The following is a 19799-nucleotide window of genomic DNA, read 5'->3' as shown; positions in this document are numbered from 1 at the left end:
TAGACAATAGCCAGGGGAAATGGGATCATGAAAAGTTTTCTGACCTCTTCCTACCTTGTGGTCTTCTCAGGGCTGAGAGCTGGCTCACAAGGCCCAGGTTCCTTGAGGCATTCTGGCATCCTGGAAAGGCTGAGTCTGGCCAGGCTCGACTATAGAGAAGGCTTGGGATAAGGAGGCTTCTTGTCTTTGATGTCTGGACATCAATCAGCATCACCTGCTGCCTGGCTGGCATTGTTTACTGAGCATCCATCAAATCTTCCCACAGGAGCTGCAAACCACTCAGGGGTCAAGGAGCACACACTCAGTTCATTAATTAGAAGAAAACATTTGCCATTTGAAGACCTCTTTTTTTTTTCACAAGTCAAACTAATTGGAAAATAAACTTCAGAGTGCAGTTGGTTATTAAACTTTGATTCTCAGAGCCCTGGACCTAGAGTAACATGTATGGATGGACTCAATTGCTCAACCAAAGGATATAGGGCCACAGATGGATCAAAAAACAAGACTCAAGGGCTGGGAAGGTGGCTCAGTGGTACAGTACTTGCCTTGCATGCATGAGGCCCTGGGTTTGATTCCTCAGCACCACATAAGCAGAAAAAAAAGGTACAGAGCGGGGAACCAAACTCAACCATTTGTTGTCTCCCAGAAACTCATTTTGCAGGCAAAGAAAAATACAACTTTGGTGTGCAAGGACAAAAAAGATCCTTCATGAAACTGAATTTTCTTCAACACTAACATTCTACCACAGAAACTCTTAGAGTTTTTTCTGTGAGTAATTGAGCTAAGAGTCTCACTGACTTTCCTGCACAGAGTGGTTTAGAATGATGGACCTCAGAGCTCAGAGCTCAGATTCCCGAGCAGCTGGGATTTTAGGCATGAGCCACCCATGCCTGGCTGTGGCTCTATGCTTTCTCATGGACTACATCCTGGTTTGTCATTGGCTGTATCCCTCTTCCTCACTGGCTGGATGCTGCTTTGTCATTGTATGACCAACATTCATAAGATGATCTAATAAAATTCCTTGAACAAACAGCACTGGTAATAGAATCAGAATGTAAGGAAGAAATGGACAGTGTAACAGCTATTTTTATGCAGGCAGAAATACCTTTTTACTTTTAAGAGTGTACAGAAAGTGTATTCATTTTATCCCACCAATAGTATTTTAAGCAACTAAATCAGACAAAACTTTTTGCAACATTCCCCCCCACAACAATACACACACCTTAGTACCTCAGTGGTTTGAAAAGTACCTCAGTGTTTGAAAGTAACAGCATATCTAAATTTGAACAGCACTTCAAGTGCTCAATACCAGCAAAGTTGCTTCCATATACATTACTAGAATGTCTTCTGCTTTTGAACAAAAATTTCAGCTGTCCAATCAGCCACTGAATGCTTTGTGACAACTGAGAGTTCTCCATGAAAGAGACAGGGCACATGGGGAAAGCATTTTATTATTCTTCATGAGGATAAAAGAGGACACAGTTGGGTAGCATGCTGATAGAATACAAACCATCACCTCCAGGGTAGGGATTTTCACTGCTGTGTAAAAGTAATAGAAGTTGGTGATGTTGTTGAAGCAATAGAAACACAGGAAACAGCTGACCAACAGCAGGATGGCGTGCGTGGCATTGCTCTTGGGTGCTGGTGGGTGGCAAGGTTAAAACTATGTAGGTGCTGAGCTATCTGGTGGTGTTGGTAGAGAAGCCTCACCATGTAGAGGCTGGTGTTGATCATGAGGATTACAAACACAAGATCACGAAATAATTAGATAGAGATATAATACCCTGAGCCATTGTCTTCAAGCTGCAGACCATGACAATAAACATTGGAAAACCCAGTACCAATAAGAGTGAAATTGACTTTGGCTTTCATAACCTTAATGACTGGGACATAGATGAGCATATTGACAACCCAGAAGAACAAGAAAGAAGGGAAAATCCACACTGAAGACTTCGATTTAAGCCACACACACTGGGCATGGCTGGAGCTGATGGTGATGGCCTGAAACGCACTGAGGAGTGAGGTAGTACAGATGCACAGTCCCTGGGTGACTCTGAGGAGGTACAACACCACCTTGCAGCCCACATCGTCCAGAAAACGTTGGATTCCAAAGGATTCCATGATATTTGGCACAAGTCTGAAGGTGAGGTTCAGGATGTGGACCACAGTCAGATTATGAAGATGGCATTGATGGGTTCCTTCAGATGTCATTGGAATGAGAACATGTACAGATAGAGCATGGAGAGCAGGGAGTTCCCCATGATACTGATGCACAGCTGGGCTATGAGGAAAAGCCCCCATATTGATTTGCCCGAGAACATTGTGAACAGCATTGTAAGGACTGATGTATAGAGCAGCCTGAGAGTTGATACCAGAATGAAAAATCAATGCACTAGATTATCTATCCATTCTAAATGGTTCTTCAGGAAGAATATGAGGATGATGAAAATCAGTTTCAGTCCCAGGGTTGGCTCAGTCCCAGGGAATGGAATCCCAAGGGCTCCTGAGGATCTTAGAGGACAGAAACGTATGAGATTATAGAAGGGAAAGTCTTGCTCACACCATGGGTCCTTGTGCCTTTGCTAGGAGAACTGTGGGCCAGTGGTACAAAGAAATTTGCATAGTATAAGAACTTTTCTTTGGGTCTGGGAGGGTGGCTCTGTGGTAGAGCGCTTTCCTTGCATGTCTGAGGCCCTAGGTTCGATTCCTCAGCACCACATAAGCAAAAAGAAAAAAGCCGGAAGTGGCCCTGTGGCTTAAGTGGTAGAGCGCTAGCCTTGAGCTGAAGAGCTGAGGGACAGCGCCCAGGCTCAGAGTTCAGGCCCCATGACTGGACACCCCCCCCCCCAAAAAAAGAAATTTTCTTTGCTCTCCAGATTTGCTGTGTGCCTGTGTGCCTGTGTGCGTGCGTGTGTGTGTGTGTGTGTGTGTGTGCCCGCACATTTGAAATCTTGCAGCTTGACATCAGTGTTTGAATGATATCCTTGTGGTGTTTTATTCTTCTTCAAAGCTAAGAGCTTCACTTCCATTTTTATGCTGATTAATTAGAGATAATCTCAGAGACATTGCTGTTTGGGTTGGCTTTATATCATGATCCTCACATCTCAACTCCCTGAGTAGCTAGGATTAGAGGAGCGAGCTACCAGTGTCCAGCTACAATGTCTCATTTGAAAATATATCTAATCAGTAGCACATGAGAAAGGTAAGGCACAGACCATTAGTTCAAGCTCCAGCATCTCCAAAGAAATGTTTACCATCCCAGGAAGATTTCCAGGTGGAATGCTTCCTGTGGAGAAATTACAAACTGGAGAAAATTTCTGGGTAAAATGTTTACAAACTAAGCTTCAAAAGAGGAATGGGCCAAATATACTAGATGTGAAAATGGTTTCACACACTCCCTAAAATCTCAATGAAGCATTGTGCTGACCATTGTTCTCTTTAAGCATGCCTTGGTATGAAATTCAGTCATTATCATGTGACTCCAGACATGAAATGCCAGTGTATTTCTGGAGGGAAATGACACAAAAATCTACACAAACCACTCTTTTTTTTTCTTGTGAAAATACTGGACAGAGGGGTTACAATTACATCGGCAAGATAGTGAGTACATTTCTTATCAAGCATTGTAGCCTCCTCCTTTGTTTACACTTCCCATCCCTTCCCATCCTCCCTTCCCTCTCACCCAATCCTCCCCCCCCCAGTTGTAAAGTTCGTTTTTGACATTACAACTTGTACTTCTCATTGTTGCAACAAGTCCACCTGTATCCTTATTTGAACGACTTGTTTTTCCCCTTCCCCTCCACAAATTATACCAACATCAAATACAGTAAAAGCAGGGGTTATACTGTGGGGGAGGGACATACAAAGCAACAAAGAAATAATCTTATAATTGTGTTATAAACAAACGCATGAAAGAAAAAAAATACATTTCAAATACATAACTTAGGGTTCATTTTCCTAACATCACCTTATGTGACCTTTTCTGCTTGACTCATACATATACTAGATATTGCAAATAAGGGAAATCATGGGACCTCTGTTTCTTTGGGCTTGGCTTACTTCACTTAATATAATTTTTTCCAAGTCTTTCCATTTCCTAACAAATGGGGCAATGTCATTCTTTCTGATGGAGGCATAAAATTCCATTGTGTATATATTCCACATTTTCTTGATCCATTCACCTACTGAGGGGCATCTGGGTTGGTTCCATATCTTAGCTATGGTAAATAATGCTGCAATAAACATATTGTGCTGGTAGCTTTAGTGTGGTCTTGTTTGTAAACATTTGGGTAAATGCCCAAAAGTGGGACTGCTGGGTCATAGGGAAGCTCTATGTGGAGTCTTTTGAGGAACCTCCATACTATTTCAAAAGTGGTTGAACAAGTTTACACTCCCAAAACAATGAAGTAAGGTTCCCTTCTGTCCACATCCCCTCCAGCTCCTGTTGTTGTTGGAGTTCTTGATTTTTGCCATTCTAACTGGAGTGAGGTGGTATCTCAATGTTATTTTGATTTGCATTTCTTTTATGGCTAGGGAGCTTGAGCATTTCTTCATGTGTCTATTGACCATCCTTCTTTCTTCTTCAGAGAAGTTTCTGTTTAAGTCATTAGCCCACTTATTTATTGGGCAGTTGTTTCTTTGAGGATTTGCTGTTGGGGATTTGATTTTTTGAGTTCCAAGTATATTTTAGATATGAGACTCTTGTCTTTTGTATGGCTAGTGAAGATCTTCTCCCAATCCGTGGGCTTTCTATTGATCTTGCTAGCTATGTCCTTTGCCATGCAGAAGCTCTGCAACTTCATTCAATCCCATTTGTCCAACCTTTCTTTGATTTGTTGTGTTTCTGTGTCTCTATTAAGAAAATTTCGGCTTGCGCCAAAGAGACCTAGGGTTTCTCCTATTCCATCCTATAATGTTTTCAGAGTGTTTGCTTTGACTCTGAGGTCTTTGCTCCATTTGAAGTTGATTCTGGTGCAGGGTGATATATAGGGATCTAGCTTTAGTTTTCTACAAGTAGTTAACCCATTTTGCCAGCACCATTTACTGAAGAAGCTGTCTTTCTTCCATTCTATTATTTTAGCTCCCTTATCAAAGATTAGATGGCTATAAATCTGTAGGTTCATTTCTGGGTTTTCAATTCTATTCCATTGGTCCTGAGGTCTGTTCTTGTGCCAGTACCAAGCTGTTTTGATTACTATGGCTTTATAGTAGAGTTTGAAATTTGGTATTGATATTCTTCCAGCAGTGTTCTTTCCATTGAGGAGCGATTTTCCTATTCAGGGTCTTTTATTGTTCCATATGAATTTTTGGATTGCCTCTTCTATTTCCTTGAAGAATGAGGTTGGAATTTTGATAGGTATTGCGTTGAATTTGAAGATAGCCTTGGGAAGTATTGCCATTTTCACGATGTTAATCTTTCCAATCCGGGAGCATGGGAGTTTTTCCCATTTTCTAAGTTCTGTTTTGATTTCCTTTTTCAAGTTTTTAAAGTTTTCATCATAGAGGTCCTTCACTTCTTTGGTTAAGTTAATTCCTAGGAATTTTATTTTTTGTGGGGCTATTACAAATGGAGTTGCTTTCCTAATTTCAGCCACACTTTTCTCATTGTTGGCATACAGAAAAGCCATTGATTTTTGAGGATTAATTTTATACCCTGCTACTTTGCCAAAGTTTTGAATCAGCTTGAGTAATTTGGGAGTGGAGTCTATGGGATTCCTTAAGTACAAGATCATGTCATCTGCAAAGAGGGAGTTTTATTTCTTCTTTCCCTCTTTGGATCCCCTTTATGTCTGAATCTTATCTTATTGCTGTAGCTAGGCATTCTAATATTAGGTTGAAGAGAAGTGGAGAGAGTGGACATCCTCAGCTTGTTCCTGAGTTAAAAGGAAATGGCTTTAGTTTTTCACCAATAAGTATAATGCTGGCTGTAGGTTTGTCATATACAGCCATTATTGTATTGAGGAATGTTCCGTGGTTTCCTAATTTTTCCAAAACCTTCATCATAAAGGGGTGTTGGATCTTGTCGAATGCTTTTTCTGCATCTATTGAGATAACCATGTGGTTCTTATCCTTGCTCCTGTTGATGTGATGAATAATATTAATTGATTTCCGTATATTGAACCAGCTTTGCATCCCTGAAATGAATCCTGTTTGATCATGGTGTATGAGTTTTTGGATGAATTGTTGAAGTCGATTGGCCAAAATTTTGTTGAGAAGTTTTGCATCAATGTTCATCAAAGAAATGGGTCTATAGTTCTCTTTCTTTGATGAGTCCCTGCCTGGTTTTGGGATGAGGGTTATGATGGCTTCATACAATGTGTTCAGTAGTGAACTTTCTCTTTCAATTTCATTGAAGAGTTAGAGGAGTATTGGTGTGAGCTCAGCTTTGAAGGCCTTGTAGAATTCTGCTGTAAAACCATCTGGTCCTAGACTTTTCTTAGCTGGGAGGTCTCTTATTGCTGTTTCTATTTCAGTGCTTGATATGTTCCTGGTAAGATGGATTAACTCACCTTGGTTTAGTTTTGGCATGTCAATATTTGCTAGGAAAAGGTCCATTTCTGCCAAGTTCTCAAACTTATTAGCATAAAGTTTTGAGAAGTATTCCCTTAAAATGTTCTGCATCTTGGTTGTTTCCTTGGTGATGTTTCCATTCTCATTCCTGAGTTTATTTATTTGGGTGTGTTCTCTTCTTTTTCTGATAAGATTTGCTATGGGTCTGTCAATTTTGTTAATTTTTTCAAAGAACCAACTCTTTGCTTTGTTGATTCATTCTATAGTTTTTTTGGATTCTAATTCATTCAATTTTGATTTAATTTTAATTATGTCTTTTTGTCTACTGGATTGGGTTTATCTTGTTGCTCTTTTTCAAGGAGGTTCAGATGTCTAATTAAATTGTTGGTTTCAGATCTCTCCAATTTCTTGATGTAGGAACTCAGAGCTATAAACTTGCCTCTGAGTACTGCCTTTGCTCTGTCCCAGAGGAGCTGGTAATTTGTGTGTTCATTTTTGTTGAATAGCATGAACATTTGAATTTCCTTTCTAATCTCTTCCTTGACCCACTTGTGATTCAGCAGTGTGTTGTTCAGCCTCCATGGTTACCAGACTTTCTTTGGTGGCTTTTGATGTTGAGTTCTACTGTTATTCCCTTGTGGTCTGAGAGAATGCAAGGTATAACTTCAATGTTTCTGAATTTGGACAAGTTTGCTTTGTGGCCTAAAATGTGGTCTGTTTTAGAAAATATGTGCTGCTGAGAAAAACGTGTATTCTGATGATGTTGGGTGAAATATTCGGTAGATGTCTGTAAAATCTAGTTGATCTATACAGTTGTTTAGATCTGCGGTTTCTCTGTTGAGTTTTTGCCGAGTTGATCTATCTAGTGGGGAGAGTGGTGTGTTAAAATCCCCAACAATTAAAGTCTTTGGATCTATGTGGGATTTGAGGGAAAATAGTGTTTCTTGGATAAATTTGGGTGCTCCGTTGTTTGGCAAATAGATCTTTAGAATTGTAATATCCTCCTGAAGGAGAGATCCAGTAATTAGTATGTAGCGAACTTCTTTATCTCGTGTCACAAATTTTAATTTGAAGTCTATTTTATTTGATATTAGGATTGCAACTCCCTCCTGTTTATGGGGGCCATTTGCTTGGTAGATTTTTTTCCAGCCTTTAACATTGAAAATGTGTTTGATTTTATGGGCAAGATGTGACTTCTGAAGTCAGTAGATAGAAGGATCTTGTTTTTTAATCCCACTAGACAATCTATGTCACTTAATTGGAGAGTTAAGTCCGTTAATGTTAAGAGATAGAGCTGAGAGGTATTTGGGAGTTCCTGCCATGTTATCCACTTTCTTGGGGGCTGTCAAAACTGGGTTCTTTCTATGGTTCTTGGATTCTCAGTTTGGGTGCAGTTTCTTGGCCTTTATTTTGGTCTTGTTGGTTTTCTATGTGTAGGACATCTTTAAGAATCTTTTGTGGCGATGGTTTGGTGGAGATGTATTGTTTCACTTTTTCTTTGCTATGGAAGATTTTTATTTGGCCTTCAGTTATGAAGGAGAGTTTAGGTGGGTACAGTATTCTTGGTTGATAGGTGTTTGTTTTTAGGGCATGGCATACATCATTCCAAGCTCTTCTTGCTTTGATTGTCTCTGCTGAGAAATCTGAGGTGATTCTATTGGTTTCCCTTTATAGGTGATTAATCTTTTCTCCTTCACAGTTTTAAGGATCTTTTCCTTGGTCTGAACTGATCCTGTGTGGATTATAATGTGACGGTGGGATGTCCTATTCTGGTCTGGTCTATTTGGAGTTCTAAAAGCTTCTTGTTTTTGAATAGGCCTATCTTTTTGCATGTTTGTGAAGTTCTCTGCTAGGATCCTGTTAAACAAATTTCCTAGACCATTAACTTCTGTTTCTTGGTGCTCCTCTACACCCATTATCCTTAGATTAGGCCTTCTGATGGTGTCTTCCAAGTGTTGGATAGATCTATCATATTTCTTGGATTTGTCTTGGATAGTTGTATGTTCTTTCTCTAATGTCTAGGCTGTCTTCAATACCCAAGATTTGATCTTCTGCATGGTCTAACCTGCTGTCGAGACTTTCTACTTTGTTTTTTATTTCTTTTCTTTCTAGTTGGTCAGCTTTGATGGCTTCAAATTCTTTGTTGAAGCTTTGTTTTAGATCTTGTATGAACTTCTTTACTTCCTTAATTTGGTCTTCACTGTTTATTCTCAAATCACTTAGTTGATTGGTTATGGTTTCCTTGGACTGGCATTCCTTCTGTTGGGTTCCATTCAGCATTCCCTTTGTGGTCTCCCTGACTTCCTTCTGCTCTTTGTTAATGGATTCCATGAATGCCTTTAGTGATCTTTGTGTATTCTCATCCTTATCTCTATATTCCTGTATTACTCTTTGATTAACTTCCTCCCGTTCATGTGATTCCTGTAGTTCTCTTTAGTGTTCTCAGCCTGCTCATGCTATTCCTGCCTTTCTCTTTGAGTATTCTCAAGCTGCTCACTCAAATCCCGTATCAGTTTTGGAGTAGCTTCCTCACGCTTATGATATTCCTGTATAAACTTTTGGATTGCCTCCTCTCTCTCTCCCTCTCACGCTCATACAGGGTCCTTTGTATGTTTTCAATCTTTTTATTTATCATGTTTTCCAGCAGTGTTTGTAGAGCTATTTGGGAACTCTCCTCTGGATTATTCATTATCTGTTCTGTCCCCTGGTTATCATGTGAGGGAGTTGAGTTACCCGGACTTGCCATTTTTCTGGCTTACTCTGCCCTTTTGGGATGAAAATAACACCAGTTTTGTGCTAGAACTCTATCTTAAGGCAAGCATCAACCAAAGTCTTTGTTTGCACAGTCAATAGTGTGCAGATACAATCTAGTTCAACAGATACATCTATTCAACATCAAACAACTGTATATTAATGGGCTACCAACCACAAAGAAGAATTTGTTAAACCAGAAATTATTAGGTTTAGGAAGAGATGTTTGTAAAAAATAGGAATAGTGTGATGTGGGAAGGCACAGAGAGTGTTAACTAAGTCCTAATCTCAAAGCAGGAAATAGGTTGGATAAGATGAAAGTAGAGATAGAGAAAAAAAGAAGAAAGAGAAAGGGAACAAAAAGAGACCCGAAAAAATAGAAAGGTAAAAATTAAAAATATTATGCAAATGCGAAAACAAACTATTCAGAGAAGAACATGAATATAATGAGAGAAGGGGAGGGATATAAAGCAGATGTGAAAACTTAAAAATAAAAATACTTAAAATATTATATAGGTATAATGAGGTAGTACTGCTATTAAGGAATTTAAGTCGTAGAGGTTTTGAATTGAGTAATAAATTTGTGGATTAGGTGTGTACACAATGAGCATAAGGTCTAATATTTGACTACAGGTTTGTCTGAGGATGTGCAGTACAGCAATTAAGTCACATAAAGAACGAAAGAGAAGAACAGGTGAAAAGGATAAGAAAGAAAGAAAAAAGATCAGAAGTTCAGTAGAGCTAAAAAAAAACAAAACAAAACAAAAAAAAAAACAAAAACAAAAACAGAAAGGAAGAAAAATGCACACACACTTATACCCCTAAAATAAAATTCTAAGAGGAAAAAAAATTACTAGAAAACAATTTTTTTCAAAAAAGGTAAAAATTAAAGATTAAAAAAATTTTAGAGAAAAAAAAATTTTATGAAAGGTACAACAAAAAAAAGTTCTTTGATTTTCTTGGAAGGGTTGGGGAAAATCCTGTGTCTCCCTTGTGTCCATAACCACCCTCTTGTTGGAGTCTCTGGTCTGCTTGTGTTCCTGTGTTTTGGTTGGTTACTTAAGTCAGTTTCTTTGAACAGGCAGAAATGTGCTCTGAGATCCTCCTCCCAGCTTAGTTCAATGGGAGGAGATGGCTTTTTCCTCAAGTTTGGAGATGCTGTGATGAGGGTAGGTTCTGGGTAGAGTTGAGGCCTTTCAGCAAACAGTAGCTTTTTCCAGGGGCTGGTTTGTGAGTAACTCACAGAGCCCAGCCTGGAGCCACTCTCAGGGTTTTTGTTTACTGAATTTCAGTTGATTGTCGAGGCTGCTAAAGGGAGGGGCAGCCTCTGGCTCTGATTACCCGGTGAAGAAAGCCACTCCTAGGGCTGGCACCCGAGCTGGGTGACTTTTCCCTGAGTAGAGCTGAGTCTAGCAGGTCAGGTTAGGCACCTGTGACCTGCTAAATGACTCTAGTTTACTTCCAAGGCCTAAGTTGGATCTAGCAGCTCCACCAAGCTTTGTCGGTATCCAAGATGGAGATCTCCAGTACTATGGGGGTGAGGGGGTGGCCTTCCCTCCTCTGCTCCCTGAGAAGGAGTGAGGACGTCAGGCTTCTACTCACACCGAGTCTTGGTTCCTGAGTTGCCTCTGGTCTGGTAACTGCAGGATGAAGATGTCCGCTCCTTGTCGGTTCTTGCTGGTGTTGAGTGGAATCTGCTCGACCGCCTGGTCTGGCTCCTTTGTCCTTTGTGATTCAGGTATGGCAACTCCAGCTTCTCCTCCACCATCTTTCTGGAACTCCACAAACCATTCTTGCACTATTATAAAACACTAGGGCAATGGAATAGGAGACTAAGGTTCAAAGTAGGCTTCAGCTTACCTATTTCCTCCTCTATGCAGTGATCACTGGAAGTAAGGAATATATAGCAAGAGACCTAGGAAATCTACCATGAAATAGATTCAGTATATGCAAATGAGTAATGTTTTGATCATGCAGAGATCTTGTTATCATTATCATGTTAAAAAATCTATGATTTCCCTAACATTGTATCTGTAGGTATTGAACTTTTTCCATTGAGGTTGGAGGAATAAAGTCACTTGCTGTGTGGAGAGTCTGGTGGTCATTATGACAGTCAAAAGATGAACGAATGCATCAGTGGTACTCAGTAGACACTATATGGAAAAGGAACTACATAACTTGGGTTAGGACAGGATGGGAAAACTGGGAAAGGCAGAGGTAAGGGTGACATTACCCAAAAAGAGATGTACTGTAGAAGATGCACTGTGGCTCAAAGTAGCAGAGAGCAGTCTAGAGCTTAAAATCTCAGGGACAGCATGTGCACCCTGAGTGGAAGCCTCACACCTGACAGATATTTATCCTCATGTTCTGAGTTATGAAATACCAACCCTGTATATTAGCTTTATAATAAAAGTACAAAATAATAATGACAATTAAAATGATAAAACTTGGGAAAAGTGCAATTATAACATCTTTCATTTCACAGAATTGATAAACTATTAAAAAAAAATCTGAGCAGGCTGCCAGTGGCTTATACCTGTAATCCTAGCTACTCAGGAGGCTGAGATCTGAGGATCACAGTTTAAAGCCAGTTTGGGAAAGTCTGTGAGACTCCAATCTCCAATTAACTACCAGGACACCAGAAGTGGTGCTATGGCTCAAGTGGTAGAGTGCTTGCTTTGAGTGGAGGAGCTTAGAGACAGTGCCCAGTCCTAGAGTTCAAGCCCCATGACAGAAAAAAGAAAAAGAAATGAAAAGAAAAAAATCTGTAAATTGGCATCAGTGGCTCTCTCCTATATCCTAGGTACTCAGGAAGCTGAGATATGAGGATCATGACTTGAAGCCAACAGACTTGAAATGTCTGTGACACTCTGATCTCTCATAAATTACCAAAAAAGCTCGAAGTGGAGCTGTGGCTTATATGATAGAATTCTAGCCTTGAGCACAAAAACTCAGAGACAGTGCCCAGACCCTGATTCAAGCCACAAGACAGGCAATTGATAATCAAATAAATATACATGCATACATACATACATGAATCACATCTATAGCTCAATCAATACATTATAAATAAAAAAAGGTTTCCCCTTTCCTGGGTTACTGCAGATAAAGTCAATCTAGACAACATTGACGTTTTTACGTTCCATTCAGGAAACACTATTGCAACCCAGTTTCAAATCACAACATGTAAGCAGGCAATGTGGTAAGGTTGGGGTAAGAGGATGATGAAATCTTCTTACTTTTTCCTACCTCATGTTCTTCTCAAGGCTGAGAGCTTCGCAATGCTCATTCACGGGGCACAGCTTCCTGGAGGCAATCTGGCATGGTGGATAGGCTGCCTGTGCCCATCCTTGACTATGTATCATATCAGGGTGATGAGGCTTCTCCCAGTGGACAACAATCAGTGTCACCTGCTGTCTGGATGGCCTTGTTTACAGGGCATCAATCTGATGTCCCCACAGGAGAGGCAATCATTCTCCCAGGTGCTGAAGGAACCACTTAGAAAAAACATTACGTCTAAGGATTAGAATAATACAAGTCAAACTCATCAGAAAGTAAATTTCAGGACGTTGCTGGTTATTAAAAGTTGGTTCCTACAGCCCTGGATGTATCCTGAGCTTGGAGCAGAACCTAAAATGATCTCTGCCTTTCCAACTAGGATTTGTCACCATGGGTGACCCTTTGCCCTGACTCTGCAGAGTACAACATCTGGTGCACCATGGCTCGGGGACTCCAGAACACCACAGCACAGGGGTCATAAACTAGCACACAAGATATGCTAAAAAGTTTTCTTTTCTCAAAATCTCTGGATACACATTGAAAAACTAGGTAACAAAATAAGAACAGAAAATATCTCCTGTCTCAACAGACAGAATCTCACCCACCTAACAGAGACTTGTAGAACTTGGACCAGTCAGGATCCCAGAATATCTCAAGACACATCAGAGTGAAACCTTTGCACTTCAAGAACAAGAAACTATTTTTAAATGAACAAAAACCAAAGGAAGAACTTTATTACAATGGAAAGACGATAGTATTACTGCAGATTTCTCCACAACAACTCTGAATGCAAGGAGACCGCCAAGCAATTTTGACAGACAGTAATGGAAACCCAAACTGGGGTAACCAAGGAATGTAATAGTCACAATGGATGGTGTAAGGAAACTTTTCCATGAAAAATATAGACCAAGAATCCATGAACACCAAACCAGCACTACAAACCATAATAAAGAGAAGCTGACAATCTGAAAAGAATAGTCAAAGTCAAGGAAACAAAGCACTGAGTAAAAAGCTCTTGAAGATTAATAAATACAAGAAGAGGAAGGAAGCATACTGCAAGAAAACAACAAAATCTCAGGAAATGAGACTATTCTTCTTCTTTTTTTTTGTCGGTCATGGGGCTTGAACTCTGGGACTGAGCACTGTCCCACAGCTCTTCAACTCAAGGCTAGCGCTCTACCACTTGACCCACAGCACCACTACCGGTTTTCTGGTGGTTTATTAGAGATAAGAGTTTGACGGACTTTCCTGCTTGGGCTGGCTTTGAATCTCGATCTTCAGATCTCAACCTCCTGAATATCTAGGATTACAGGCATGAGCCACTAGCACCCAGCCTGAGACACATTTCTTTATAGATACCAGTGGGCTCAACTCCCCAACCAAATAATGTAGAGTAGTAGACTGGACCAAAACATAAAATCCAAGAATTCATCTGAGTTTTTGTTTTATTGTTTTTGTCAGGTATGGGGCTTGAACTAGTGCCTGGGCACTATCCCTTAGCTCTTCAGCTCAAGATGAGCCACAGTGCCACTTCCAGTTTTCTGGTGGTTAACTGGAGATAAGAGTCTCACGGACTTTGCTGCCCAGGCAGGCTTTGAACCAGGATCCTCAGATCTCAGCCTCTTGAGTAGCTAAGATTACAAGTGTGAGCCACCTGCACCCGGCTCATCTAAATTTTGCTGTATCCCACAAAGTCATTTCACAGTCAAAAGAAAAACACAAATTCCGAGTAAAAGCTTAGACAAAGATATTTCATGAAAATATATCTTGCAAGAAAGGCCATGTAGCCATACTTTTTCTGACAATATAGACTTCCCATTAACATCAGTATGAAGAAACAAGGAAGGCCATTGCATATTAATAAAGGACATAATTCACAAAGAGGTAATCATAGTGGTTAATATTTATATGCAACAAACAATGGAGGACATAAACAAATTGGAGAAATACTCTTAGATTTACAGAACATGATAGACCCCAACACAGCAAGAGTGGGAGACTTTAACATCACATTCTCTCCAAAGGATATGTAAACCAATCAAAAGATCAGCAAAGAAGCTTCTGAATTAAATGACCACAGTATCCAAGTAGACATCTACAGAGTATTTCACCCAACAACCATACAACTCACATTCTCAGTGGTGCATGCAACAATCTCCAAACTGACCATATCCTAGGACACACAGCAAGCCTGAGAAAATCAAAAGGATGGAGATAACTCTTGGTTTCCTATCTGATCACAATGGAATGAAACTGTTCCTCAATAACAAAACACTGCAGAAAACTCTCACACATATGAACAACAGGTGGGTCACTGAAGAAATAAAAGCAGAAATCAGAAAAGTCTTATGACTCAATGAAAATGAAAACACATCACACCAGGGCCTTAAGGATACTACAAAAGTGGCATTGAGAGGAAACTTCATAGCACAACTTGTGCAAATAAAGAACAGAAAAACAGTACAAATGAATAACCTCATGAAGCAACTAATGGCGCTTAAAAAACAGGAACAAACCAAAAACAAACTCCCAGATGGAGAGAGACAGTAAAGAATAAGGGGTCTGGGAAGGTGGCTCTGTGGTAGAGTGCTTGCCTTGCTTGCATGAGGCCCTTGATTTTATTCTCAGTACCATATAAGCAGAAAAAGCCAAAAGTGGTGCTTTGCCTCAAGTGATAGAGCCCCAACCTTGAGCTGAAAAGCTGAAGGACGGCAATCAGGCCAGAGTTCAGGCCCCATGATAAAAAAAAAAGAATAGGGGAGAAATAAATATACTAGAGACTAAACGAACTGTACATATGGGCTGGAAATGTTACTTAGTGATGGAGTGCTTGCCTAGCATGCATAAAACCAGGTATTCAATTCCTCAGCACCACATAAACAAATAAGTGAGAAGTGGTGCTGTGGCTCAAGTGGTAGAGTGCTAGCCTTGAGCAAAAGAAGCTTTGGGACAGTGCTCAGGCCCTGAGTACAAGCCTCAGGAATGGCAAAAAAGAACTCATGCATAAAATCAACAAACCAAAAGGTGACATTTGGAAAAAAAATCAATAAAATTAACAGACCACTACTCTACCTAAATCAGTGAAGACTAGCCTCAAATTAACAAAATTAGAAATGCTAATAGAAACATTGCAAAAAACAACCAAGAAATCCAAAAGATTATGAGGGAATACTTTCAAAACCTATACTCAAATAAGATGGAAAATCAAGTAGAAATGTATGCAAATTGCTAAAGCTGAACCAGGAAATTATAAACCAGTCAAACAGGCCCATAATATGCAATGAGACTGAAGAAATAATCAGCAGTTTTCCAAAAAGGAAAATCCCAGGAACGAGGATATTCATGGCTGAGTTCTGCAAGACTTTTCAAGTTTAATACTGGTACTCATCAAACTTCCTTATGCAGACTTCTTTCAATTTTCCCCAATTAGGACAGTGTGAGCTGTAGATTTCTCATACTTAAGCTTTGTGAAGTTGAGGCATGTCCCACTCTCTTCCTAATCCCTTCAGAGCTTTTCAAGTGAAGTCTTGCTGGGCTGGGAATGTGGCTCAATGGTAGAGTGCTTGCCTCACATGCATGAGGCCCTGGTGTTTTATTCCTCAGCACTACATAAGGAGAAAAAACTGGAAGTGGCACTATGGCCCAAGTCGTAGGGCACTAGCCTTAAGCTGAAGAGCTGCAGGACAGCGCATCGGCCTAGAGTTCAGCCCCATGACCACAAAAACAAAAATGAAGACCTGTTGAATTTTGTTAAAGGTTTTTTGTGCATGTATTGATATGATCATGTTCCTTCAGTTCTTTTTCAAAAGTGTTTTTAAGGGGTGCAGTCAATATTAAGGTTTTATTTTAGATCTTTTTTATGTGAAGTATTGTTGATTTGTACATATTTGTTTTATTTACATAGTTTTATTTTTTTATATTTGTTTTATTTACATAGTTTTATTTTTTTAATCTTTAAGGAGTTGCACAGAGGAATTGCATTTCCACAAACAGCATAAGAATATGGTGACGCTTGATCAATGTCATCTTTTTCCCCTTGTCTGGTAACATACTTGTGGAAGTGTTCCCCTTTGTATTTTGAGAAGCAATGGTGTTTGTTCCTTCTAAAAGCTTGGACGGTCTTCAGTTATGCATGTCTCTGGCTTTGGTTTTGTTATGGGAAAAACTATTTTATTATTTTTAAAATTTTTGCCTCTCCTAGTTCTTGAACACGAGGCCTGGGCACTGTCCCCGAGCCTCTGTATGCCCAAGGCTAGAGCTGTACTAATTGAGCCACAGTGCCACTTGCAGCTTTTTCTGTGTATGTGGTACTGAGGAATAGAACCTAGGGCTTCATGCATGCCAGGCAAGCACTCTATCACTAAGCCACATTCCCAGCCTGTTTATTTTATTTTTAAGTGACTATAATTTAAAATAATTATTTAAAAAAATGCTCAACAAGAAATTTACTCATTACCTTACTCATGTTACCATAAACCCTGTGTACAACATCTTTACAATAAGTTATTATATATGTGATAGGAAGGTGGCTCAGTGGTAGAGCGCTTGCCTTGCATGCCTGAGGCCCTGGGTTCGATTCCTTAGCACCACATAAGCAAAAAGAAAAAAGCCGGAAGTGGTGCTGTGGCTCAAGTGGTAGAATGCTAGCCTTGAGCTGAAGAGCTGAGGGACAGTGCCCAGGCCCAGAGTTCAGGCCCCACGACCAGAATAAAAAAAATTATTATATATGTCAAGTGCAAAAGCTCAGGCACACAAACTTGGTCTTCCCTTCCTGCCCCAGGACCAGCACAATGACAAAAATCTCAAACAAAAACCCTCAAACCCTTAATGAAGTGGATCCTCCAACAATTTCATAACAGAGAGGAAACTCTTGAGAACTCAGGTATGAAAACAGAATTTCCCTGCTATCAAAACATGGAAAGAACACTGTCAGTGTCAAGTAAATTAGAAACCAGTAAGGAAATGTAAAGCTCACACATGAGAATCAAATGGATTTCACTCCAAATACGCAAATTGGCTAAACACACACAAACAGTAAATATTAAGGTCTAAACTATAATCAAAGATTAATACATACTATCAGGAGAGCCAACTGTGTATCGCGACCGTTAACAGGAAGTATAACAGGGGGATAGACTTCAAACTAGTTTGAGTGTCCAGGGACAGGATAGGGGATTTGTGGAGCATCAGATGATGACTGAAAGCATCAGATACTGAGTTCCAGTCCTGGTCTCTGACCAAAAAATAGAATAGGATAAAATACCCAATATCCAGTGGGCTCCAGACTGAACAGCACCTTTTTTCCTCATGACACTTCTGCAGAAAGTCCAGTGGTGATGGACGATGGGACCTGCAGGGACTTACACTCTCCACAGCCCTATCTTGGAAGGTTTCCTTTGTTGTCTAAATAAGAACACTAATCTCCGTTGTGCCTTTGCCATACTGCTTGTCACAGAGTAGAGTCATGGAGATCACAAGATGGAAGAATATGTATCATCATGTATACACATCTCTGCGTTGACTGCATCCTGATTGTCATTGGTTACCTCCTGCTTTGTCACTGGCTACAATTTTCTTTGTCATTGGCTGCAAGATCCACTTTTTTTTGCCTGACCTGGGGCTTGAACTCAGGGCCTGGCCACTGTTCCTGGGCTTCATTTGATCAAGGCTAGCCCTCTATCACTTGAGCCATAGCACTATTTCTGGCTTTTCCTGTGATTAGTTGAAGTAAGGGTCTCACTAACTTTTCTTCCCAGTGTGCCTGAGAACCGAGGTGGCTTCTGACTAGCTAGGATTATGGGCATGAGCCACCTGTGCCTGGCTCTGGCTGTGTCCTTTGGCCACATGCTGTTTCCTCGGTGGCTAGATGCTGCTCTGTCATTGGAGAACCAGCATTCTTAGAGTGATTTAATAAAATTCCATATAACAAACAGCACTGTTATTAGGAAGGGAAAGCAAGGTAGAAAGAGACTGTCTAGCTGCTGTCTTTATTTAAAAAAATAGGAATTATTTTTAATTTTAATAGTGTACAGGAAAAGTATTTCTTTTATCCCACCAATAATCTTTTTTTTTGGGGGGGGGGGCAGTTCTCGGTCTAGAACTCAGGGCCTGGACACTATTCCAAAGCTCTTCAGCTCATAGCAAACACTCTACCACTTGAGCCACAGTGCCACTTACGATTTTCTGAGTGGTGTATTGGAGATGAGTCTCACAGAGGTTCCTGCCTGGGCTGGCTTTGAACGTCGATCTCTAGGTCTCAGCCTCCTGAGTAGGAAGGATTACAGGCGTGAGCCACCGATGCCTGGCTTGTGCCTGAGTGAGCTTCTTTGGCTCAAGTCTAGCACACTACCACTTGAGCCACTACAATACTTCTGGCTTTTTCTGTGTATGTGGTTCTGAAGAATTGAGCCCAGGGCTTCATGGATGCTAGGCAAGCACTCTACCACTTAGTCACATTTCCAGCCCTCCACCAATAGTAGTTTAAGCAACTAAGCAATATATACCTTTTTTTTTGAGCTGGGCACTAATGGCTCATGCCTGTAACCCTAGCTACTCAGGAGGCTGACATCTGAGGATCAAGATTCAAAGCCAGCCCAGTCACGAAAGGCTGTGAGATTCTAATCTCCAATTAACAACCAGAAAACCAGAAGTAGCGCTGTGGCTAAATGGTAGAGGTCTTGCCTTGAGCTGAAGAGCTGAGGGACAGCGCCCAGGGTCAGAGTTCAATCCCCATGAAATGACAAAAACCAAAAAAAAATTAAAAACATTATTGTCAAGGACTGGGAAGGTAGCTTAGTCTTAGAGTCCTAGCTTTGCATGCATGAGGTCCAGAGTTTGATTCCTCAGAACCACATAAGCAGAAAAAGCAGGAAGTGGCTCTGTGGCTCAAGTGGTAGAGTGCTAGCCTTGAGCTGAAGAGCTGAGGGACAGCTCCCAGGGCCAGAGTTCAAGCCCCACGACAGAAAACAACAACAACAACAACAACAAATAACATATATATATATTTTCAAGTTAATGTAAATAGTGGTTACAGTTACTTCAGTCAGGTAATCAATACATTTTTTGACAAACTTGTTACATTTTCCCTCCTTTTTCTCCTACTTTCTATCCCCCTCCCTCCTACCTCCTTACCCCCCAAAATTTGCACAGATCATTTCCAACACATTGTCTTCTGTATTTTGATGTTGCATTGGCTCAGCCCTTGTCCTTTATCTCACCATTCTGTTGTTCCCCTTCCCTTCCCTAATTCAAATAAATGT

The sequence above is a fragment of the Dipodomys spectabilis genome, unplaced genomic scaffold (genome assembly GCF_019054845.1).
Source record: "Dipodomys spectabilis isolate Male_0828 unplaced genomic scaffold, ASM1905484v1 ptg000266l, whole genome shotgun sequence".
Taxonomy (NCBI): domain Eukaryota; kingdom Metazoa; phylum Chordata; class Mammalia; order Rodentia; family Heteromyidae; genus Dipodomys; species Dipodomys spectabilis.
This window is presented reverse-complemented; position numbering follows the sequence as displayed.